The following is a 25463-nucleotide window of genomic DNA, read 5'->3' as shown; positions in this document are numbered from 1 at the left end:
GTCAGCTCTCTGCTGTGGCCAGGGAGTGCAGTGGAGGATGGCCCAAGTGCTTGGGCTCTGCACCCGCATGGGAGACCAGGAGAAGCACCTGGCTCCTGCCTTCAGATCAGTGCGGTGCGCCGGCTGCGGCGGCCATTGGAGGGTGAACCAATGGCAAAAGGAAGACCTTTCTCTCTGTCTCTTTCTCTTTCACTGTCCACTCTGCCTGTCAAAAAAAAAAAAAAAAGAAATTAAGAAAAAAAGATTTTGTACTTAGAGGTGGTATTACACTGTCAGCCACGGCAGAGAAAGGTTGGGAACAAAGTGGAAATAAACATCTGACACCAAGCAAATGAGCTTGTCAGTCACCGAGCTCACGCAGTGGGCTAAGTGCAGCCATTTGAAAGGGTGGTTTCAAGTCACAGGAGACAACATGTAAAATGGTTATCGCTTTAGGTTCCGTTTTCTGTGTTGGAGTGTGGGGGTGAGCAAGTATATGTACAAAGATAGATGTGACATATGACTTTGCCCTCTAGGGACACACATGTCCTTCCCCACACCTATCCCTGCAAAAGGTGCTGGTATGACTGTCAATCACGTAGAAATTCTCATCTCTCACCTGCTGAGTTCAGTGGGTGAGCATTGGCCATTCCTGGACTGTTGTCTTAGGCCATTTCGTGTTGCTGTAACAGGCTACATGAGATTGGGTTGTTTACAAAAGTGTAGGTTTGTTGGCCCCTGGCCCACGAGCATGGTGCTGGCATCTGGTGGCGGCCTTCTTCCTGTGTCATCCCATGGCAGAAGAAAGAAAGGCAAGAGAGATCACGAATTGCCCTTTGCAACAACCTACTCCCCCAGTGATGGCCCACTACCGCCGTAGCAATGTTAGTCCACTTGTGAGGGCTCTACCTGCACACCTCCCAGTGGGACCCGCCTCCCAGCACCGCAATGTTGGGGATTAAGTCTCCAATCCATGAACCGTGGCGGATGCACTCAAACCATGGCATCCACCTTCCCCGGCTTGCCTGTGTGTCCCCTGTCTCCCACTGGCCTCCTTGCTGTGACCTCGGAATGCCTTCTCCCTGAATGGATGGAACATTTGCTTTCCTCTGCCTGGGAATGCGTGTAATTGAAAGTAGTCATTCGTAATCAAGCCCTTGAGCTTTGAAATAAATATCATTGCCTTTAACCTAATGCCTTCTTGGACATCACTTTTAACTCCATGGTGAGTCAGGCCTTTATACAAAACAACTCTTTTAGGAATCAGCCACCTCGTTATATCTTACCTTTCAGACTAACAAGAAGATTAAACACACACACACACACACACACACAAACAGCAATTTGTGCTGCTGGAGAAGATATAGGAACTTGATCCCCTTGTACGATCTCTCTACCTGCTTCTTCCCTTCATGGTGATCACCTGCTGGTTCCTCGTTACCTCCTCTCTGAAATGCACCGACCATTCATCTGTTCCACCCACCCAACCATGCATCCGTCCACATGTCTATTTGTCCTTCTGTCTGTAGATGCACCTACTAGGTGTTTACTGGGCATCTAGTATTTATAAGGCACTATGCTTACCATTAGAGACACAGTGGCCAATAACACAGATAAAAATTTCTTCCCTTACATGTATTTTATGTCTTCTGTTATGTGTGTATTTTTCAGAAGTTGGGGGGAAAATTCTCCACTTTAATGAACAGAATAGGCAAGGACTTCCTGTCCCAGTCATTGAGTCCTGTCTTCTCGGCACTCTGAATATGCCTTCATTAATTCACTTTCTTGGTCTCACGGCTGACTCCCTAGTAGCAGGCTCCAGAGTCACGTGGCCCAAGTTCTCTCACTTTCACCATGCCGAGCCTTGCCATCCAAGTCCCTTAGGTATGATTCGGAGTAAGTCTGTCAGAGGGGGTTATGTGGAAGCTGACACTGACTGAGCCCCTGCCGTGTGCCATGCCCCATAACTTTATGAGTTTCTATATCTTTCCAAACAAGCATTTTGTGCCCTTTCTCTACCAGCAGGAACTGAGGGTCAGAGAAGCCAGATGACTTGTGCAAGTTGTCAAAGCTGGCAGTTGCAGGCCGGGATTCGCACCCAGTTCTTCCTGATTCTACTGTGATCCTCTCTGAAAAAAGGATCCATTTTGGGCTTCACACATTCATTGTTGGCAGCTGAGGAGGAGGCCCCATGCCCCTACCCCACACCCTTGCTGACTTCCTGTAGGAGCCCTAGGAGGGGAGTGACCGAGAGGGGAGGAGGGAGAGAGGAGGAGGAGCTTCTGTAGCTCTGACAGAGCAAAGCCAGTCGCTACCCTCAACACATCATTTTAGCCTCTCCTGCTTGCAGATTCTCTTATTCCATTTTACTGCAAAGAAAATGGTTCTGCCCTCCAAATCCCATCATCTGGGTCCCGACTGTATTACAAACCCTGGGATGTCCATCTAGTAAGTATTGGATTGACCTTTCGAGACTGAGATTGGACAAAATAAAAATAAAATCACCACTCAAAGTATATTTCACAAGCTGGGGTAATGATACAAAAGTCAATCTGTGTGTGCCAAACTCCTGGTGACCCTTATGAGAGCCCTGGTCGGAATTTCTCTGTGCACAAGGGGGCTGGGGGCAGGGCCGGAACACTGCTGATGGGGCTTTCAGAGAATCCGTTCCCATTTCCAAATCCAGACTGTGGCCCTGACCCCTTGGGGCTCTTGGTCCCTTAGCAGCAGCTGCCGTTCCCAGCCTCCTCCCTGTGTTCGCTGGGGGCTGTTTTCCGCAGAGGTCAGGACACAAGTGTGGCAAGGCGCTGGAGTGTTATCCTGAAGTCTCCTTTCTTTGGATTTGCAAGGGGCTTGGGGGGGCGTGGATCTTCCTATTGGTATGTGCAACCCCCCGTGGTGATAACCTCCATCCTACTAACTGGCTCCCGGATTTCCCTTGTGCCTTTGCTCCTGGTGGCGGCTGATCCCATGGCGTCACAATGCCGTGCCTTGTTTGCGTTTTATTTCTTTGTTGGTCAGGAAGTTTGGTATCTACACAAGCATGTTGATCTTCGGGGTTTTCTTCATTGACTTCTCCATAGCCTTTGTCCATTTGCTAGTGAGGATTCCTGACATCTTGTCTACTGGAAGGGGTTCCTAGTGTATGCCAAGTAGGAACCCTTCGTCTCTTTTAGACATGTTTCTTCCCTCAAACTATATGCACCTGTTAATTTTGTGATGCAAAAAGCTTAAATTCTGGGATCAGCAAGCTCGTCATTTTGTGGCTGCAGAGTCTGTACTGCGGGGGTTTTGAGAGGTCCTTTCCTGCAATATGCGTGTGAAGATGCTCCTCCGTATTCCCCTGATAACTCCTGGAGGTAGAGGGAGCACTGGGCTCTTGTCTCTGCCGGCGGAAGGCCCGTGTGTAGTAGCCCCAGGCTGATAGGGAGGATAGAGAGTGAAGCCTTTGCTTCCTTCAAAGGACCCCATAAGCCATAGGGAAGGCAATTAAGCAGAGGGCTTTAATTAAATTTTTTATTCTTTGATTTTTCTGAACTTCAGGGGTGCTGTGCTTCTGATCATGGAGACAATGGTTCAGGAGTGGCCATGTTCCCCCACCCCCAGCCCTGAGCACTGATTGCAACAGCTCCAGACAAGGAGGTCAGCTCCACCCCAGTCTAAGTCCCCCATGGCGTCAGTCGAGGTACCTGTGAAGTTCAAATTCAGGGGAAAGAAGAGGCAGCAGCCCATGCTGTCATGATCAGCATGTGGTGGGCACAGGCCTCATCCTACAGGTCCATCCAGATGAGAGGACCACCCACGGTGGGATGTGACAGTGTTCGGCTCAGGAATCTCAGGCTGCAACCTGCACTCCCAAAGGCCGTCCTTAAGCAATCAGTTCTACATGACAGTGAGTCCTCCCAAGGCAAAGCAGGCTGGAGAGCTTAAATGTCGCCTCATCTAGAATGCACTGGACTGACATCTGCAAATGAATCCAGGCTAACCTGGTTGAGAAGGGAGAGAACTCAGCAAGTGAATGGATGGAGGGAGAGGTGTACAGATGACAAAAGGAATGGGTGAATGAATAAATGAATGAATGATGCTGAGCCCGAGTTTAAGAGGTTGGCTATCTTCCCACCTGTTCTTTCTTGGCCCCTACAGGCCTGCTGGAAAGTTGCTAAATCAGGCAGAGCAGCAATGACAGGGAGATCTGTGTCGCCCGATGACCCATTGTTAGCGTCTCACTTGAAGCTGAGTACCTGTTCTATTGAAGTGCTCACCTCTGTCTCTCTCCAGTTCTCTGAACCCTGTTACTCGTTCTTGGGAAGGGAAAATGTGAAAGAAAAAGCAGCCAAGGTGGAAGCGCTGTTAATCACGCTGAAAGGTAATGCTCCTGTGTGAAGCGCGGTGGATGAGAAATTACACACGCAGATTTCATCCACGCCTTCACGCAGGGGGTGACAGCTGCGAGGGAAGAGGCTCGGGCAGGTTAAGTGCTGCAAACCCTTGCCCACGTCCTTAAGCCTCTCTTGGAAGCCTCTGAGACTGCTTGGTAATTTGATGGTGTCGCTGCTAGTGACTCCTGGCCCTGCCAGCTGCAGGGACAGCTTCCAGCTAGGAGGTGGCCTGTTCTTTTGTTGTCTGGGGACCTGAGCCTGGGAAGAGAAAAGAGGGTGGGGAAGAGAGTCTACAAAGACATAAAAGCAGTTAGGATGGTGCTAGTGTGTGTTACAAGTGCCAGGGCCCCCTGGGCAAAGCTTCCTTGCGACTGGAATGGGAAAAGCAAGGAGGCAGCTAAGACTTACCGACTCCCGAGCTCCTCGACCCCACACGTCTCTGTGGGACAGATACCGTTACTCTCATTTTGCAGATGGCGACATTAGGTGAATTAGCTTGCCCAACACAATGGGCACGATGATGCTGATGGTAATGAGGTTGATTCGGAGGCTCTATTCTAAGCTCTCCACACGTGCAGTACGAACTCTCACTCTTCCCAGAAACCCTGGAGGAGATGTATTGTTGTGAGCTCCATTTTTCGGATGAAGAACATAAGGCATAGAAAGGTGAATTTGCTTTAGCTAGGAAATGGCGGGACGGGGATTCAATCCCAGGCACTCTGCCTGCTGAGCCTGTGCTTTTAACCACTAGGAAGCTGGAAGCCGGAAAGCAAGTCTGCTATCCTTGAAACCTCCTTGCCCTTTCAACCATACCCTGCTGCCTTAGCTCCCTGAAAACAAGATCACCCTGGGAAGCAGCTGAAGGACCTTGAGAAAATTCATGGAAAATGTGTATTCTGCAAAAACTAGGCAGGGATTTCAAAGAGTGTGCACCAAAATAAACTTGAGCTTTGATTCCATTTTGCCCTACCTTTTGGGAGTGCCCTGATACATCAGGTGGCCACCTAGTGAGTGCCGGCTGAGAGAGGGTGACCTGGCTATTGCTTCACGCTTGCTGTATGTGTATTCTCCTGTGTCCCACTGAGGTCGGTGGGAACTGAAGCTCACAGAGGTGGAGTGGTCTACCCAAGCCCACGCTGCCAGCTGTGGCTCCAGGCAGCTGCCTAAGCTAGATGGCTGTGTTAGTTGGCTCCTTTCATTAAGTTCCTAAAATTGTTCCTGGGGCTTTGGTCTGTTAAAGGAATGCTGGTTCAACAAGTGAGCGGCTGTTCCTGGCTGCTCTGTGCTGGAAGACCGGAGATGAGACTGAGCCAGCCCTGCCCTGGAGGAGCTGCTGGTCTTGGGGTAGGGCCCTGGCCTGGGTGCCTTCCTGCCCCCATCGCCAGCCACTGCAGAGAACTAGAAATGACAGCACTGGGTCTCCCCCAACTCTGTGCTGGCTTCCTTTCGACTAACGAACCAGCAGCCTCTAACTGTGTTAGCCAGATCTAGTTCCAGCATCAGACTCTCTCTCTTGTTATTGCTATTAATAGACACACCGGAGGTTGGAAGCTCTTGATCCTGGGGTACAAAAGACACCCCCTCCCCAAGGAAAAGATCAACAGTCATCTAAATTATCACTTTGTGAAGGCTTTAGGGAAGAAGTTGTGGGATTTTGGGTTTTCTTTTTGTCAAAGAAGTCCATCTGAATGTCACATTTGTTCTGGTTTTTTCCCCCCTGCTTTTCCTTCCAATAATTTGGATCAAAATGATGATAGGCTGGCGCCATGGCTCACTAGGCTAATCCTCCGCCTGCAGCGCCGGCACACCAGGTTCTAGTCCTGGTTGGGGCGCCGGATTCTGTCCCGGTTGCCCCTCTTCCAGGCCAGCTCTCTGCTGTGGCCAGGGAGTGCAGTGGAGGATGGCCCAAGTGCTTGGGCCCTGCACCTGCATGGGAGACCAGGAGAAGCACCTGGCTCCTGCCTTCGGATCGGCGCAGCATGCCAGTGGCAACGCACCGGCTGTAGCAGCCACTTGGGGGGTGAACCAACAGAAAAAGGAAGACCTTTCTCTCTGTCTCTCTCTCTCTCTCTCACTGTCCAACTCTGCCTGTCAAAAAAATAAAAAATAAATAAAAATTATAAAATTATAAAATTGCTCCATTTTCAGCAAGCCGTTGACATACTGGATTAGCATAAATGAGTTATTTCCAAAGCCCAATTCATATAGTCAAGAAAATTATAAGCAAATAAGTAATTATTTGTCTATATATTTCCTCACGGCAGCCAGTGTCAAAATGATGGCAATTCTCCTGCTGTACCTAATCAATAGCAGGTGTGCATCAGAGGAAGGTGTGATGTGCATTAACTGCTAGCAGGAGTAAGAGTTTAAAGGAGCCATTTTCTTAGACTTTCCTGCAGAGGTAAATGGGGCTAGAGGGGGCTGAGGGAGAAGCAAACGTCATCTTGCAGCACCCTGCACGGGACGCACGGGAAGCGGTTTCCGGTGCAGGCATCCTGCTCTGGGAGAACCAGGCTTTCCAGGGAGGACATTCTCTATGATCAGAAGGAAGGAGAGAGAACCAGGTTCCATGGGCAGGGTTATCTGGGCGGTGTCTACACTTAGATCCCCTGATGTTCCTGGTTTTACCGTGTTAAGTCACACCTTAGCTCCACTACTTTTACAAATGAGCAAATGGAGGCCCAAGGCCTAAGGAAAGATGTGGCCAAAGGTGATCGAGGCACTTTGTCACAGAATCAGGTTGAATAATTGCAAAGCTGAGTCTGTGTACCTTGCGAGGTATTTTTCTTTGCCCGGGCAATATCTGTGTTGTCTCAAATGAAAGCTGTGAGTGGAGGAGAAGTCATGGGCTGCTAAACAGCTCTGTGCCTCTGGCAGAGCTACGGAATGAATGATAGGGACTTTTCTGTAGTGACTGTGTCATTCATTCATGCATTAACCGCTGACCGTGATGTGATTTCTCCAATGTTTAGTCCTGTTTCAGCTGCTGGCTTTTCTCTGGGCCTAGGCATACAAAGAGGGTACCTATAGCACATCTCCTGCTCTCAAGGCGCTGACGGTGGACGTGAAGGACACAGGGACATGGGCTACTGACACAGTGCAGTGCAGCAGCACCCAGAGAGGGGCATTAGTGTCCACAGTCAGGGCCCGTGGTCAAAGTCGCAAGTACGTTGCATTACCCTCAAACACTCCACAAATTGCTGCTGATGCAGTACTTGGACTGTACCAGCATAGGTGGTTTCCTGGGCTGGCTTCCCCATCCTGACTTAGACTCATACTGTCCAAGAGAAATACCCCTGGGGCCGTATAAAGTTTTTATTATTTTGTTTGTTTTGTTTTGCCGAGAGGCAGAGAACAGAGAGAGTGTGTGCTCCCATCTGCCATTTCACTCCCCAAATGCCTCCAACTGGGGAGAAGCCAAGATATGGGAACTTAGTCAGTCCAAGTACTGAGGATGCCTCTTGGTTTAACAAAAATCAAATGAAATCTAATACTTGGGAACATGTGAGAATTATCTAAAATTCAAAATTTCAGTTCATGAAGTAGTGTTGGAAGCACAGCCGGGCACGTTTGTTGGCACCCTGTCCGGGGCACCACAGTGGTGGCCTTGAGCAGTGGTGGCCACGGCCACAGAAAACTCACCTGTTGTCCTGTTGTCCCGTGTCCTTCTCTCCTCCTTCCCTTTGCCCCCACTGGGCCCTCTGCCTGCAGCAGCTCCATTTGACTCTCCCAAGCTCCAATTGGCCCCATCCTTCAAAGCCAAGCCAAGTGCCACTTTTCTTGGGAAAACCTCAATACCAAGTACTCACCCTCTCCAAACCCCTGTTTTCTCATCTATAAAACAGGAGTGATCATCACTGCTGTCTCACCGTGAGCACCTCGGTGAGCATTGTTATGGCTGCTGCTATTGGTATGACCCTATTGCACCTTATGGAATCTCATACAGCCCGGATCTTAGCATATCGTACCACAAACTGGAATAACTTTCATCTGGCTTCTTTTTTCTCCTCTAGAACACGCAGAAGTTCCTCTTCTTTCAGAATCCTTAGCCTGCCCATGGACGGGCTGAGAAATGTTGAGGGCACCTGTAAATTGGCCTCTCCCTCCCACCACCCACAAATGATCGACACATACTCTGCCTCCTTCGCTTCCGCTTCACCCCCCTGGTCCGGGCCACCATCCTCCCCTGCCTGGACCATCATTGTCCCCTCCAGGGGGTGGCTCCTGGCGAATGTCCACCAGGCAGTCCCTGGTTGTCACCTGCCACAGCCACACCACAGCCAGTTTTGGGAGACTCGCGTGATGTCACTGGAGGTGAGGCTGGGAGGACACGCACATCGCTGTCTGTCTCAAGTATAACCCGATTCCAGCATGCAGCGGTCTCCACCTCTCAATCTGCTCCATCACCTGGGGGCTTTTCACTGGGGACTCTCCTGCTCGGAGCCCATCAGTGGCTTGTACTCAGCTCAAAATAAAGTTCCAAGCCCCCAGCACATTTTCAAATGCAGCTTCTGCTGCGTTGACAGCCCCATTTCCCCTGCCGCAGGCTTCACTCCACCGCATAGACGCCCTTGTGTCCCACAAATGTACCTGTCTCCTCTGTGTCACTCCCCCCCCCCCAGCCCTTCCCAGGCCCCCGTGAGATCTGCTGGGGCTGTCCTTGTCCCTTGCTCTGCGCTCCTGCTCCTTCTTGCTCTACCTGTCGCCACTGTTGTAGAGCACTCACCTGCTCAGTAATCTGCCATTCATGCCCGTCCCTTGCCTGTCCCGTTCGTCCTTGTGTCCCCAGCCCCCAGCGCGGAGCTTGGCAAACACATTTCCGGAACAGATGATGGGATTCAGAGAAGCCTGGTTAGAGGGCAGCGGGTCAGCCTGCTGTGGGTATGTGACTTGTGCCTCTGGCAAGATTTAAACACCCAGGGTCCTGCTCGCTTTAAAATCTCATGATTTCAGAACTCTCCCGATAAAAGGACCCTGGGATCATTCATAATGCAGTTGCTGCTGGGAGCTTGGAGACTTCCAGGGGCTGTCATGGGTGGGGGAGGAGCAGGGGCACCCGGGTAGGTTTTCCCTTCTCCAAAGGCCTTGCACACACCTCACCTCAATTCTTTTGGGGAGTAGGGGCCAATGGTTATAAGAGAGGGCCGCTGACCCAGCATTTAATGGGCATTTAGGGGTTGAGATGGTGCATAGCTTCCTAGCTCAAAGCTTCTGGGGGCTGCAGTTGCTAGTGTCAGAAGTTGAGAAACCATTTGTTGTGCACACTTTGCTAAAGCTTTGCAATTCCGTCTGTTTTCCCTGAAAGTCGGAGTGGCGATCCCATATTTATCCCGCAATCAAAGGCAGCGTGGATTATCAGATAAATACCTCATTAGGAGGATTTTGAAACATGTCTCCCAATGGCTTTTGTTTCCCTCTGAAAAACAATGAAATTTTAAAGAAAAAGAGATGCACCAATTGTGTTGCAGATGCTGCTGGCTGCATAATTTTGAGTATCTCTATGAAACCCACTTGAGGAAAGAGATTTATAGGGCGATAAATTGCAGAGAATAGTTCTTAAAGCAAATATAGGGCAATTGGTACAGAAGTCAGGGCCACTGGCGTGGGAGTGATTCTGAGCTGGAGCTAAACCCTTGCATTGGCATCTATAGGCGTGGGACTCAGTGTGGTATGAGCGTCAGTTTCCTTTTCCATGAAATGGGGGTTAAAATACCTCAAGCAGTCTTTGCTGGATTAGATGAGATAGTGCAAGAGCTGCTGGGTGACAGAGGTTTGCTAAAAGCTCACTGTTTTTATTGCAGTTGTTATTAATGTCATGTAGTATTAATATATGAATGTCATAGAATAATCCATAATAGATTAATATCGTAGAGTTAATCTCTGCGTGCTGGGAAGTTGACCTCATTCAGGTTTTTACTGTGGCTTTTCTGCACCTATGAGGATTTTAGTTAAGTCTGTGTGAAGTTTGAAGTTGCTCCTAAGGGAGATAACCCTGGTGGACAGGGAGAGGATCAGAATTAGGTAGGAAAGAAAGTAGTAAGACTAGGAGAGAAGGAGAGGAGGAGGTAGGGAGAACGCCGCCTCCTTCAGAGCCTTGCCATCTGCAGCAGGTCCCCGGGGCAGATCAAGCGTTCCAAGACAAAAGGAAGGTGCCGCGGAGATGCTGGTGTGCTTGGGAAAGCACAGGTGGTTCCCAGGCACCGGGCTCATGTCTGTCCCATTCGCTGCTTTGTCCCGGCACCAGCAAGGGCCAGCTCTGGCACCTGTAGCTGCGGAACTCGTGACTGTTTAATGAAGATTTTCCATGGCAAGAGCTAAGATGATGCATTTTTTCGTTTCATGGATGGTGCTTACAAATACCTACTCAATGATGTCCCGTGGGTAAAATATGTGTCACTCAAAGCTTTTCCCATCTCTGTCAGCAAAGATAATCTTTCATCTCTGCAACCACAACGGCATCCAGAAGGTGGGAGCCGACAGCTCCAGGTGAAAACATCAAAGTCATTGAACATTAAGATCAATGACCAGACCCAGAACAGATTCCTGTGATGTGTGTATGTATTGCTTGCACCTGAGAAAAAAAAAAAGAAAAAAACACAGACACTGCATTGGAGCAAGGAGGGAAGAAGATCCTGAAGTGTTTCTAGCTAGCAAAGATAGTATATGAAGATGAAATGTGCAGTGTGTGACATACAAATAAGATAGGTGAAGGAGCTTGCAAATATGTCCGTGCAATCCATTATTTGTAGATTCATGAAACAAAGCAACACAAAGAAATTTCTTTTTTTAATTTAATTTTAATTTTTCATTACAAAGAAATTTCTTAAGTGCATTCTCAATCTTCGTTGCCCTAGCTCTCTATTTTTTTTTTAAAGATAGATTTATTTATTTATTTGAAAGGCAGAGTTACAGAAAGGGAAAGAGGCAAAAGCGGAGAGATCTTCCATCTGCTGGTTCATTCCCCAAAGGGTTGCAACAGCCGGAGCTGAGCCAATCAGAAACCAGGTCTCCCACGTGGGTGCAGGGTCCCAAGCACTTGGGCCATTTTTCACTGCTTTCTCAGGTGTACTAGCAGGGAGCTGGATCAGAAGTGGAGCAGCCTGGTCTCAAACCAGTGCCCATATGAGCATCACATGTGGTTGTTTAACCTCCTATGCCACAACACCGGCCCCCAGCTCTATTTTATAAAAAAAAATAATTATTATGAAAGCCATATCTTATGGAAGTCTGCTATGGGCACTGTGCCTAACACTATACCCATTAACCCTCACATTAACTGTGGGAGGTGTTTTTTTTTTTTTTCTTTTTTTTTTTGACAGGCAGAGTGGAGAGTGAGAGAGAGAGACAGAGAGAAAGGTCTTCCTTTGCTGTTGGTTCACCCTCCAATGGCCGCCGCGCTGATCCGAAGCCAGGAGCCAGGTGCTTCTCCTGGTCTCCCATGCGGGTGCAGGGCCCAAGCACTTGGACCATCCTCCACTGCACTCCTGGGCCATAGCAGAGAGCTGGACTAGAAGAGGAGCAACTGGGACAGAATCCGGCGCCCTGGCCGGGACTAGAACCCGGTGTGCCGGCGCTGCAAGGCGGAGGATTAGCCTACTGAGCTGCGGCACCGGTTGGGAGGTGTTTTTTTTTTTTTTTTTTTAATTTTATTTATTTGAAAGACAGAGTTAGAGAGAGGAAGAGAGAGAGGGGATGAGAAAGATATCTTATATCTGCTGGTTCACTCTTCCCGGTCTCCTATGTGGTGGGCACAGGGGCCCAAGCACTTGGGCTGTCTGTTGCTGCTTTCCCAAGCATATTAGCAAGGAGCTGAGTCAGAAGTAGAGCAGGCAGGTCTTGAACCGGTGCCCATGTGGTATGCTGGCATTGCAGGTAGAGGTTTAACCAGCTATGCCACAGCACTAGCTCCTTTGGAAGTATTTTATCCCATTTTTTTTTTCAAATGAGAAAACATGAGTTTCAGAGACAGCTGAGATTCAGACAAATGTCATAAAAGCCATTGCCATTATATCACAGGTTGTTTTCCTATAGTTATATTTTCCTGCTTTTAGGGTAGAAAAAGAAAGCTTCAAATCAGGATGAGTCCCCAACTCAAAGGGGAATAGGAACAAGGCAGGGAGATCGAGTGGGCTGTATGCAGACTGTGGCAACACAGGTCCACCAGTGGCCCCTCTGCGGGGGTCAGTGTCCCCTCAGCTGCAGCTCACTGTGGTCCGAAAGGAAGGCAGATGTTTTGTCATATATGCTTGATGTTCTAAGAGACACTGGAAATGCAGATTTGTACATGAAAAATTTTGATTGTAACATGTTGTCAGTTAATTTGACCCTAAGGAAATGGCGGATGCAATGTTTCAGTGAGAAACAGGGAATGTGCTCTTGGGTTCTATTGCACGGGAGGGTGACTGTGGGTAACAGGGCTGTACTGAGCCTTTCAAAATAGCCAGAAGGGTGGAATCTGCATGTTCTCACCAGAAAGAAATGATAAGTATATGAGGCAATAGTTAAACTAAATCCTGGGATGGGACTATTAGCCAGTGTGTACATGTATCAAAACATCACACTGTACGGCACCTCTTGTGTACAATTACCGTGTGTCAAAGCAAAGTAAAGGAGCAGGCATTCGGGCAGATGGTTAAGATGTACATGTCCCACATCTCAGCACCTGCGTTCAATACCTGGCACTGCTCCTGACCCCAGCTTCCTACCAGTGCAAGCCCTGGGAGGGCGTGGCAATGGCTCAAGTGCCTGGCTCCCTGTTACCCTCGTGGCAGACCTGGACTGAATTCCTGGTTCCCAGTGCTGACCCGCCCAGTCCCAGCAATTATAAGCATTTGGGGAATGAAAAAGCAGAAGGAGTCTCTGTCTCTCTGTCTCTGTCTCTCTATCTGGCCACTCAAAGAAATAAATATTTTTAGTTAAAAATTGAAAACAATAGTACAATTGAAAAGAGAAAAGGAAAAATAACTATGTAAGCCAAGCAGACCGGCCAGGAGCTGCCCTGCCCCCGTGAGACCGGTGTCCAGCCTTCTGTGTTCTGGGCCTCCTTCGTGTCGGAGCAGCCCCCAGAGAGGCAATGTGCTTGTTCCAGCAGTGTTTCCATTTCCCAACTCTCCCCTGGGAATGTTCTTTGGAACAAGATGGCCCACCCCCAGAAAATCGGACGAAGAATTATGGTGAAATCTCATTGAGTGCCACGTGCAGGTGCTTGACCTACATTATTTGATTCTTCCGACGCTGCCATGGGAACAGGACCATCGTCTTTCTTCTACTTTCGAGTGAACAGATTCCGAGAAGTCGAGAGACTTGCCCAGGGTCACAGAGTTAGAAAGTCGCAGAGTGGGACTTGAGCCTGCATCTGCCTGGCTTCCCAGTCTGTGCTCTGAGACTCTGCCCTCTGCAGTCTTCCCCCAGACTCTAGAAATACAGAAGGGCTGCCCCAGCCATTGCTCTCTTCCTTGCCTGTGACTCCCTGGGATCGGATGTCAGCGAGTATGGGAACTTGTCCTGGAAATGAACACTTTGCCTGGAAAAGCATCCGTCTTCCCAGTAAAGTGCTTTGTGCCCCATAAAACCTTTAATTTGGCTCCATTATATTTTAGGTCCATGAGGGATAGATTGTAGCTCCTGCCTTCCCGCTGCTTGGAGCATCTTATTTACGTGTGTACGGTGCCTATTAGATGGTGCGCTTTGCAGAATTAGCTCCCTGATGAACAGGTATTATTCCCCCTCTGCTGACACGCAGCAGCTGTCTGCACTCATTGTGTTCAAGCCTCTGTACCTGAAGCCCGGGTGGCAGGGGAAGTGGTGCAGAACTCAGCAATTTCAGGCTCCAAGCTGCTTGAGACCGGGTCCTGTACCCTCCTGTCGCTTGTTAGATGAGCCTGGAGAAGCCATTTATACTTCTTCAGGGCTCAGTTTCTTCACCTGTTAAATGGGAATGCTATTTTCCTAACTGGATGCAGAGCTCTGGTGCAGATGGTCTCTTGAGATGTATCTGGTTTTGTTCCAGCTTCTCTGACTCCTTGAGTCTCTGAATGTGTGCTGTGTTGAGCAACCCAGAGCCTCGTTTTCATACTGAGCTTCTAAGTAAGCAAATGTCTGGTGTCTGGCACAGGTTTGGTTGCCCTGTGTGGCCAGTCTGTTGTTGTGACACTGTGTATTGAATGTCTATCCTTTTCCCTTCTCTGATTTGAGTTGCTTCCAGCACATATCAACCCCCCCCCCCCACACACACATACATAAGGGTGCCATAACCTCTTCTGTTGTTAGACTTGTCTCCCCATATATACCACAATGCTTAAGAACGTAGGTTGGTGTCTGGATTTGCACCTCTGTCTTCTTTCTCTAGTTCAAAGCAATCTATTTGTGCCGGTCACAATCTCAGCAGGAAATAGATGGAGGAGACTGGAGAGAGTTGTGTAAATGGATTATTGACTGAGGTGTGGAGAGATGGCACACCTGTACGAAGTGTGATTCCTAGGACCCAAAGAAGCAGCCCTGTGGATAGGGATCTACTAACGGTTTGAAGCTGAGGACGTTGGAGTTGAGTTTATGCTTTAAAAATGTCACTCTGACATTGTAGCAGGTATATGAGGTTAGACCAGCAGAGGCCTGGGTTTGAGGCTGGATGAAAATGTCCACTGTAAACTCACAAATCTAATCATGCAAAGGGTCCCTGCCCAACTAAAGACCTTGTGGCAGGGAGATAGTCATTGAAGTCTGTTTCCCAAGCTTTCCCCAATTTCCTCGCAGCAGTGGCACTGATTTTATGCCTGTGGGATCGCTTACCTTCACCCATATCATACCGGGAGCCCAGCGTGATTGCCTTAACCATCCTCCGGATCTGACGTCTGGGCTTGGGGCTCACTGCCACCAGCACTGTCCAGCTGCATGGTCACAGGCCGAGGAGAGGGGCTCAGCATCAGGCACGCACAGTCATTTGCATGTTTGTCATGTGACCCAGCTGTGATGTGCACAGTAGTTTAGTCTGTAGGCCCGGCAGGTTGAGATCATCTGGGGACAGTTTTTAGTTCCTTTTGGAACATGATGGGTTTCAAATTTGAAGAATACTTTCTGCACTCTAGGTGTGAAGTTTAAATTTCAGAAATTCCCCCTACTCACTTTATGATATCTCAGTAGATAATGAGAAGGTCTAATCTACAGCCTGTTCATTCATAAGCATTAACTTTAAATAAAGTCTCAAGAGAACTGCGTCTTTGTGTAACTAAAAATCTGACGGTCCATCTGGCCATTCTTAGAACATGTGGAGACATCGAACCTGATTGTGGGATTGTGCTTTGCTTCTGTAATGAAGTGGTTCCTGGCATGAATGCCACCTTTTCAGTCTTGTTTTATTTCCTTGACTTTGAGGGAAAGCGTGTGGTTGGTGCGGCATGGTGCGGCATGCTCCTCAGTGACTCCATTGATTGTGAACTTGGCCGAAGACAAATGTCTACTCCGGATTTGAAGGGAGAGTTCTTTGTGTGGGCAGAATCAACATGCTAACTGTGGGTGGAAACCAAGGCCAATCAATATGCCTTTCCATTTCATTCCTATATCCTTCCTGCCTTATCAGAGAAGTTATTTTAAGTGTTAGGGAAAACTTGCCAAAACCTAGGAACCGTGTGGGATTTTTAACAATCAGTCTCATGAGGCATGTGTTGTATGCCCCGCCCAGTGGGAAGAGCTGGGAATCACAAATGGGAAGATGTCTTGGAGTGGACAGAGAAGTCAGATGCATGAGTGAATTGTTACGTGCTGGCCTCCTTGGGCAAGTCCAAGTGCACGAAGCCCTGGCAGGAGCCACTGAGGAAGATGCTGTGGGTTTCTCCTGAAGAGCTTACATAAAGGAGGGTTAGTGTTTGTGTTTAAAGAGAATTTGAGGATGATAATTTTTATCTAAGTGTTTTATCTAAGTGAGGAAGTACCAATTTTATTTTAATCCTGCTCTTCAGTCTTTCTCTGCTTGGACATCTACCTGCTCTTCTGCACCCACCATACCCACTTCCACCCCTGCCCCAGGACCTCAGCTCTTCCTAGCAGACTTGTCTCCTTTATTTTTTAAGTGTGCTTTGTATTGCTTCTTGGCCTTTTGGCTAAGATCAAGTGTAGTAAGTGTGTTTTTCTCTGTTTAGAGTTGATTTGATTATGAACAAGTCCAAATTTAGCCAAACACACAAACTAGTATGCGAGTCCTTGTGTACTCAGCACCCAGCTTCAACAGTTATCAATATCTAGCCATTGGGTTTTTGAGTCAAAATCCCAGACTTCATATTATCTCATCTGTATATACCACAGTCAATATTGCTCAAAAACTACAATTTTCCCACCTTGTGAAAAGACAAACCATGTTCATGGGATACTAATTAGCAGTAAGTATTTAAAACATTAGCTAGCTTGTTAGTATTCATATTTCCCTGCCTTGTGGAGTTCTTAACCTATTAGTTTTAATAATGCATTTATTTTTATACCAGCATACAATTTGAGTTGTTTAAAGACAGTTTGCAAAAATATGGAAGAGCACACACAATGAAAGATCCAGGTCTGTTTGGTTTTCACTTAGTATCATCAGTACCCAGCACAGTGCTGGCCTCACAGTGGACGTCCGTTAGTAATTATCAAATGAAGGCAGAAAGGGAGGGAAAGGAAGGAAAGAAAGTGGGGGGAGGGTGGAATGTGAACCCTTATGCCATTCACGTGGGTTTTAGGATGGAACTTTGCAAAGGCATCCTTTGCTGCTTCTGTGGTCCCACACAGTGTTTACAGCTTGCATCCAGGTCCCCGATGTGGTGACATAGCATTTTTCATCAGGCCCCTGAGTAATTGACAGAGCTTCCAGTCTCTGCTCCTGGCCCTGCCTGTCCCTTGCTCTGACCACAGCTGTGCCCTGTTTGGCCCTGAGCCCTCTGGTGGGGAGCCCTTCACCTCCCAGGCTGCCCGGTAATCATGGCTTCCCTGGCCTCTGCACAGCACGATGAAGCACTGGCATTTACTCAGCTGACACTGTGCTAAAGGTCATGTCGAAGTATTTATCATTTAATTCCCTGAAATTGTCGGCTCCGTGTGTGAGGCGGGGTAGGTAAGTGGACAGCAAGGTAGTAATTCTAGGGCTTGGGGGTGGAGTCCCCATCTCCCAGCACTGCTGTGCTTAGAGCCCTGGTTTTCCCGGGCCCAAAAGCTGTGGGGAGGAGCGGGTCTGTAAAGGACCCATTTCCGGGGGTGCCCATCCCATAAAGAAGACCTGGTAGTTCCTGTGTGAACATTTCAAAGCAGAAGCACTTCCGCTCCATGTAGTCTGTTTCCATCTCAGTGAACCTAACACATAGCCATGGACATGAGCTATACTGATGTATAGTGTCCTAGTGGGATGTCTGCCAGTGCTAGTCACCCCAACACATGCCACACTGGGACACAGGAGCTCTGGCTGTTAGTAGAAGTGGGCAAGATCATTTAGGGGTGCTCAGCCTAAGGCACAGATTTAATTTTTGCCAAGTTGTCATTGGTCACACTGATTTCATCAGTCACCTCTTTTTTTTGGAAGGATGGAGGGTGGGAGGTAACTGCTGTCCAGCAGTGGCTTGTCTATTTAACACTCACTGATGGATGCTTCAGGAACTGCTAAAGCAGCCAGATGGTCGGGCTGGTGTGCTGCCACCTGCAAGAGCAAGACTCTTGACGAGGATGTGTGTGCCAAGCCCTGGGTCCTCACAGTTGGGTTGAGAAGGGATGCTAACTCAGTAGGAGTGGAGAACACACCTGAGTGCATTTGGAATGTCCCAAGTTGCTCCCTGGCCCCTGGTTTGTATATCCTGTGTGCATCTTCACTGGTTTACTTCTCAAATACCTGCAACAGCCAAGGCTGGGCCATGCTGTGGCCAGGACCCAGGAACTCCATTCGGGTCTCCCACATAGGGGACAGGGACCCAAGTACTTGAGCCATCGTCTGCTGCCTCCCAGGGTACAAATTAGCAGGAAGCTGGAATCAGAATTAGAGTTGGGCTCAAACCCAGGCACTCCAATATGAGTTGTCAGAATCTCAAGTGATATCTTAACAGCTACACTGAACACGTGCCCTTGGACTATTTTAAAGGAAGTGGTCCACAGTCACTGGGCAAAGCAGCTCCCACCAGGTGGGATGTAGAGCCAACACCTTGTGTGCTCTGACTCACTGCCTATTGTTGGGGGCCGAGGAGAGGGAGGGGAGAAAGGTCTCTGGTGGCAGCTTTTTCTTGTTTGCAAAGTGTGGCTGCCACCTCTTTCCCCTCCCTCCCCTCGGCAGCAACGAGCCTTTTCCTGGAATAAAGTAGACATGGAAAAATGATAGCTCTCATTACATTGTAACACATCCATTATGGATGTGTAGTGTGGAAGTGGTGCTGAGATGAACGGCAGATCCTGAAAGCAAGGACTCGAGAAAAGCAGTGTTCTGTTGGATCTGGAAGTGAGCAAGGCTGGCTCTGCAGGTTGGGCCCACGTCTGTGAACTTGCTCCAGTCTCCTAGTGAGCCCGCTAGGCTGATGTTACAGGGCTGGTTGTTTCTAGTCGTTGGGAGAAAACGAAAAACCCGGAGAGCTTATGGGACCTATCTGGGGTCAAGTGGCAAAGCAGGTGGAGTCAGAGTAGGAGCGGGAGCCTCCCCGGAAGTTCGTTCTCTCTCTCTCTCTCATGTTCTCTGAGGCTGTGCAGCCTGGTTCTACAGTCTCCATGGCGGTTTCGATGGCCCCTGAATGGGGACACAGAATTCACTCTCATGCTGTTTCTCATTCCTGCAACTAGCCATGGTGTAAGACAAGTGTCATCTCCCCAAAAACATGGAGAACTCGAGGGTGGGAAAGGTTGTCCTTTGCCTATAACTACCCAACTAGTTAGGAGGACTTGAACTCAGGTCTCCAGAGCCCCCTCTAACCACGCCCCACTCTCCTGCAGCAGAAGTTTCCATACAGAAAGGGGAGGCATTCTCTTTCCCCTCCTTGTCTCCGTGCCCTAGTGCAAGGCAGGGGCCCACTGGCGGGCACTGACTGACCCCTGGGATTTGTCGTGTCCGCCTGCCCCTAATCACTGTTGGTACCCACCACCAGGCAGCTCATTGCTCAGCTGCCCTGGGTGAAACAGTGCTGTCCCAAAGCTGTGGATCTAAGGAGTGAGACAAAGGTTCTGCCTCAGGCCCTGCAAGCCCAGGGGGCAGGAAACGCACCTTTCATCTTCCTCTCCATGATTTTCATTCTGGCTGCTAAAAGGCTCTGAGTAATTTTCATCGCTCATCTTGACAAACACGCGGTGTGTCAGTTTGCCCTACCGAGGTGGCATGATCTGTCGCTCAGTCTCCAGCCAGTGGGAGCCACAGCTCTGGCGGTGGCCTGCTGGCCATATGGCTTTGGCCAAGGCACCCGCTTGCCTGGATCTCAGCTTTCCTTTTGTACACAGTGGGAAGGTAGACATGTGTCTGAGCATCCTTACGTGGCTTTGGCAATGGTGAAATTAAGTCAAATCATTTATGAGGAAATTCTCCCTAACTACCAGTGCTCTGTACATATAAAATGATCTTTTCATGCCAGCATGTCTTCAGAACAGACTCACCCTTTTGGACTTCAAACTCTTTGTTGTCTATATATAGATTGATTTATTTGAAAGTCAGAGTTGCAGAGAGGAGATGTACACACACAGAAACACAAACAGAGAGAGATCTTCCATCCACTGGTTCATTCCCCTAGTGCCCACAACAGCCAGGACTGAGCCAGGCTGAAGCCAGGAGCCAGGAGCTTCATCTGGGTGTCCCACGTGAGTGGCAGGGGCACAACACTTGGGCCATCTTCTGCTGCTTTTCCCAGGCCATTAGCAGGGAGCTGGATCAGAAGTGGAACAGCTGGGATGTGAACCACTGCCCATATGGGATGCCTGTGTTGCAGGTGGTGGCTTTTCCTGCTACACCACAACACTGGCCCTTTGTTGTCTTTTGAAAATTGTAACATGTCATAACAGAGAATTATCACATCATTAAACAAATTTTTCAATGCATGTATTCAGGAAAGGGGTGGGCTTTGGTCATGGTTTGGTCCTCTGAAGCTATAGTAAATCAGGTCTCTTTTGTACACAGAAAGACAAATATATTTGGAGGGAAATTGCTAGTCACCAGGAATCCTCCCTTTCCTGTGTGAGGCATCACCAGCACCTCCAGCCGCATTAAGGATTTTAAGGTAGAAAAAAAGTAAGGATCACAGCTTTGGAGCAGACAGATCTGGGTTTACATTCCTTGGCCTTTTGTGATTTTGTGTGGCCGCTCTGAACCTCACCATCCTCCCTTGTGCAATGGCATGGAGCCCTTGCTACAATCTAGGAATTGAAGTAAAATGAGCTTGGCACCGAGTGTCACCCACACGTGCTCATCCCCTTAACTTCCTCTGAGGTTCTCAGGATGCTGGGGACAGTTCGCCAGCCAGATCTGCCTCCCCTGAGCCTCAGGCCCTGGAAAGCAGCACCCAGCGTCTCCTAAAGTTATGTTGCTAACACAAAGGTGCCATCCGCGAGAGCTCCTGAAGTGCCAGGCAGGCTGGGGGGGGGGGGGGTCTTTTGCAGGGAAAGTGATGGACGCTTTCACTTTTTAACTTCATTCTCAGTCTGGGAGAGAGTTATTATAGCACTCACTTTGTAAGTTGGAAAACCAAGGTTACAAAACAAACAAACAACAGACCCTGGAAATAACCTTTGTAGACAAAAAGTAGTGTCTCCATGTGCCCTTAGCTGGGCAGGCTTTGTGAAGGCCCAGGGAGTAAATGTTCCAGCTTTCATGGGCAATACAACTTCTGTTGCAACTCTTCAGCTCTGCTTGGTTGGGGAGAGTAGCCACAGATAATATGTAACCAAGTGGGCATGGCTGTGTGCCAATAAAACTTTATTTACAAAAACAGACCAGCTGGATGTGGCCCACAGGCCTGAGTTTGCTGACCCTGCTTTAACTCCTCTTTTCTCCTGTTTGTTATTGTTGTTTTTTTAATTTTCATTGACAATATCAGGCTGGTTGATCGTGAGCATATCCTAAGTAGCTTTTCATGGTGGTGGATCTGTAAACCATAAGCCATTCTTGCAGATTTCTGGATTTTCCTGATGGAACATCAGCGTTTTTCACCTGCCAGGCAGCACATCAGACTCACTTTTGAGCTGCGAAGCATTAGAGATTGTCATAGCTCCAGGATGACGTGTTTGTGGAGTGACAGATGAGGCTTAGGCCCACACAGTTTTCAGAGTCTTGTTTGTCAGGTTCAAGGCAAAGACCGCTGTTTGTCTGATGACCACATTAGAAGTTAGTCCAGAAATGAGATTATTTAAGTCAGAAAGCCTTGGACTTGGCCATCAGGTTGTAGATTCCTTCTCTTTCTGAATCACCAGCTGGGGGCTGGGCCTTCCCCCAGAAAGTCTGGTTCATCAGACAGAGTTGATATGAAGGAAAGCAAGAAAACAAATTTAAACCAGCCTGTAATGAGACTTAAGGTGGGGGAGTGTGGGAGGTGATCTGGCCCTGAGGCAGAAGTGTGCCGGGCACATTTCTCCCTGCCTCCTGCCTGGGGTGCCTTAGCACCAGCCCAGCCTGGTTTTCCTCTCTCATAAAGTAAAAGTCTTTAGGGCCCCGAGAGCTCCATGTCCTTTCCTCCTAGCTGCCCCTAACTCAGAGACAGACTCTTCCCCACTTGAGGAGCTGATCTTGCTCCTATGTCATCAGCCTGGCCAGTGGAGGTGCCATCTGCCAGCATCTCACTGCCACTTTTCTGTGCTTGCCTATTTCTCTCTGGGCCACCTCTCTTTCCCCTACACTGCCTTTGTCTTTTCTACTTCTTTAGAGAGAACTAGGGCCATGTACACAGAAAATGCCCCCAGATGGTCATTGGTGGTGTCTCTGTGTGTTCTTCCTTATTCTCTCTTGCTCCTGCCCTACCTTCCTTCTTCTCTCTCTCTGTGCCTTTTCCATGGAAAAAACTCACTGAGGCCAGCCCTGGAGGGCATCCAGGTCTCCCCAGCTGACCAGCAGAGAGAGTAAGCAGCAGAATCTCTCCCAGCCTCGCTGCTGGCCCAGCCCTCTCTCCACGTATGTCCCATTTCTTACCTTTCACTGGGGCTGTGCACATTCTTCTGTCAGCAATGTGCATAAATCAGTTAGCTGCAGGTCATTCTGTTCTATGTATCTCTGTCCCCACAGATGTCAACCAGGCAGTGGTGTGAGGAGCCTGTTTGGAGACAGCTGGGAGGCTGGGTGTGACTGATGCAGGGGGACAATGGGGAAGATCTCTCTTTTTATTCTCTAGGAACCTGGAGTCCTAGAAGGTTGTGGCCCTGCGCTATGCAGGTGATGGGTAATGGTGTTTGGATTGTGCATTCGGCTGAAAGCAAGCCCACCCCTGAGCACAGGCCTCTCCTCTCTCCCCCAACTCTTGGCTCTCTAGCTTTCCTAAGTGATTCCAGCAGCAGCACGGGGAGAGGGGTGAGAAATGGGTGTGTCTGGGAGATGTACAGGAGCAGACCCTCATGAATGCAGTGCCTGCTGGCTCACTGTTCTTGCCAATATCTGCTACATGGCTCACCTGTTCCTGGCCCCTCTGATGCAGGTGTTGACATCTCAGTTTTATGGATCAGAAAACTGAGGTTGTGTTGGGAGTTGAGGGGGGGTGGGAAAATGGCGGGACCAAAAGTGAGTCTCGGGTTTCTCAGGGCACCCAGCTTAGGGCTTATCACCTCGCCTGCCATCCAGGCTGTTGGACTGTGGCACTTGGCCGGGTGGTCAGGTGGGTGATCCTTCCATCAGCAAAAAGGAGTGGCAGCAGGGGAAGAGCAACCCTTTGGGGATGGGAAGATTATTTGTCTGGATGTTTATTTATTCAACAGCTATTTGTTGAGCATATTTTATATGCCTGGTGCTGCACCAGGCTTTGGGTTATACGGTAAACACATCAGACAGAATCTCTGTGCTTGGGGAGCCTGCATTGTAGAACAGGAAGGCAGACAGTAACAAGATAAGTGAGTTTACCTTGGATGAGGGGGTGATGAATGGCAGGGAGAAAATGCAGGGAGCAAGCAGTGTTGGGCTGGGGAGGGAGTGGAGGCTGCAAGTTAAAACAAGAGAGATTGGAATAAAGACTCACAGGGGCCCAGGGCAAGTCACATCCCTGCCCACAAGAACAGTGTTCCAGGCAGAGAACAGCAGGTGTCACAGCCCTGGAGTCGGCCTGGCCTGGGTCTGGGAGAGGAGGGCAAGGAGGAGACAGTAGTAGGAAGATGATGAGGTGGTCAGAAAGGTGGGGTTCGGTCTGTACAGTCTTGGAGGCCAGGGTGAGGATTTAGTTTTCACTCTGGATGCTTTGGGAACCATCGGGCAGAAAACAACACGATTGAGCAATGTTTGAATGGGGTATTCCTGGCTGCCAGGCTGAGAGGGGCGTGGTGGTCAGGGTCGAGGCAGAAGCAGAGGTCCGATGGCCAGGCCAGGAGCTAAGCAAGGTGCGAGGATGGTGTGGGTGAGGGTGTGGTTAGTGCCGTGGCTGGGAGTTGGGCTTGAGGTGCCTGGGAGGTGAGGATGGAGGGAACGCCTAGCAGTGGTCCTCCTGGGGTCAGCGTCTGATTCACATCCAGTGGTTAAAGAGAAGAAGAGCCAGGGTCTGGGAGCTTTCGCTTAGTGCTAGAGAGGCAGCCTCATCTGGAAAGGCTTGGGTTAGACTTATGCTGAAGGTTTATTTATTTATCTTCTTCTTGAAAGGCATAAACTCCGTGAAGGCAGAGGTTCACCACTAACCTTTGGCCCCCGGGCCCAGATGGGTAGAAATTACTATATACGTATATGTGAATGAATGAGTGAATGAATGATTGTAGGGGTCCCACAGTCTGGTTAAACCTTCTTTGCACACCTGAAAGGGCAAAACAAATGACAAGCATGCAGCTTTTCTTACACACCTGCTGCATACACAGCCAGGCTCTGACTCTCTTCAGCATTTTGCAAGGCAAGCGTGGCTGAATTATTATTCCCATTCCTATTATTATTATTTTCTATTTGGGTTTTCTTTGAAGAGAAGAATTCCGACGATTCCAATTTCAGAAAATTTCCAGGTGTGGAATTCAGAGATGGGTGCTCATCACTTAGCAAGCTTGCATGGGAGCTGCTCACCCTGTAAAAACGGTGACAGTATCAGTGGGAGTGCTGAGTGTCAGAGATGAGACAGGTGGCCTCCGGGGTCGGACACCCCAGTGTGGATTCTCTCTCCCTGCGTGACTGCCGGTGAGCCTTGTTCCCTCCACACGTGCAGGGGGCTGCTCGGGACCCCCTGCAGCTCCATCCTCTGATTGCTGTTCCCAGCAGGAAAGCGTGAGGATAAGAACTGCGCTGCATTGGACGAGTCCCTGGGCTGAGCGCTTCCTGTGAGTCATTCCCTGAGACCCTGCTGTCCACTCTGGGAGAGGCAGTTGTAGTTACCCCTACTAACTAGAGGAGGACTCTGGGTTAGCTAGCTTGAGCTGCTGATGCCATAGACGGGGCCGCTCACGCCACAGAAATGTATTTCTCACAATTCTGGAGGCTGAGAAGATCAAGTACAGCCGACGCAGTGGCTGGTGAGAGCTCTCTTCCTGGTTTGCTGGCGACCGCCTTCTTGTGTGTCCTGAGATAGCCCCTTCTCTCTGAGTCCATCATGAGGGCCTCGCCCTCAGCTAGCCCTGATCACCTCCCAAAGGCCTTATAGCTCCCCAAGCCATCACTTTGGGGGTTAATCCAACATGGCGAGTTTGGAGGACCACAGATGTTCAGTCCTTAACAGCCCATGGCTAGCAACTGATAGAACCAGAATTTAACTTTCATCCCTTGCTGGCCCCTCAAGTTGGCTCCAGGGCAGCTTGCTGATCCCTCTGCTTGGCCACCAGACACCAGTGCAGGAGACTGCTGGGTTGGAGGGTCCCTGGTGTTACAGCTGGTGTTGGCTGGGAGCACACAGCCCCTGTGAGACCAGGAACCCAGTGCATCCCCCACACAAGCCTTATTCTGGCACACGGAAGGCCCAGTGGATATTTATCATGTAAATGATTGAACCCTGAGGATGATGGCTAGTGCAGAAAGCTCAGAAAGTGGTTTTGTCT

General features: G+C 49.2%; 1 protein-coding gene and 1 pseudogene across 24 annotated transcripts in view; both read left to right on the top strand.

Moving 5' to 3' along the window:
• The window catches only part of TENM4 (teneurin transmembrane protein 4), a 1939017-nt gene that overhangs the window by 1249894 nt on the left and 663660 nt on the right, over positions 1-25463 (top strand). The gene's annotated exons all lie outside the window — the stretch shown is intronic.
• LOC127485394 (U2 spliceosomal RNA) lies at positions 16434-16566 on the top strand (annotated as a pseudogene).

The sequence above is a fragment of the Oryctolagus cuniculus genome, chromosome 1 (assembly GCF_051225735.1).
Source record: "Oryctolagus cuniculus isolate XC-2025 breed Fujian yellow rabbit chromosome 1, ASM5122573v1, whole genome shotgun sequence".
In the NCBI taxonomy this organism is placed as follows: Eukaryota; Metazoa; Chordata; class Mammalia; order Lagomorpha; family Leporidae; genus Oryctolagus; species Oryctolagus cuniculus.
The sequence above is the reverse complement of the archived record's forward strand: the minus strand, read 5'-3'. Positions and strand labels throughout refer to the sequence as shown.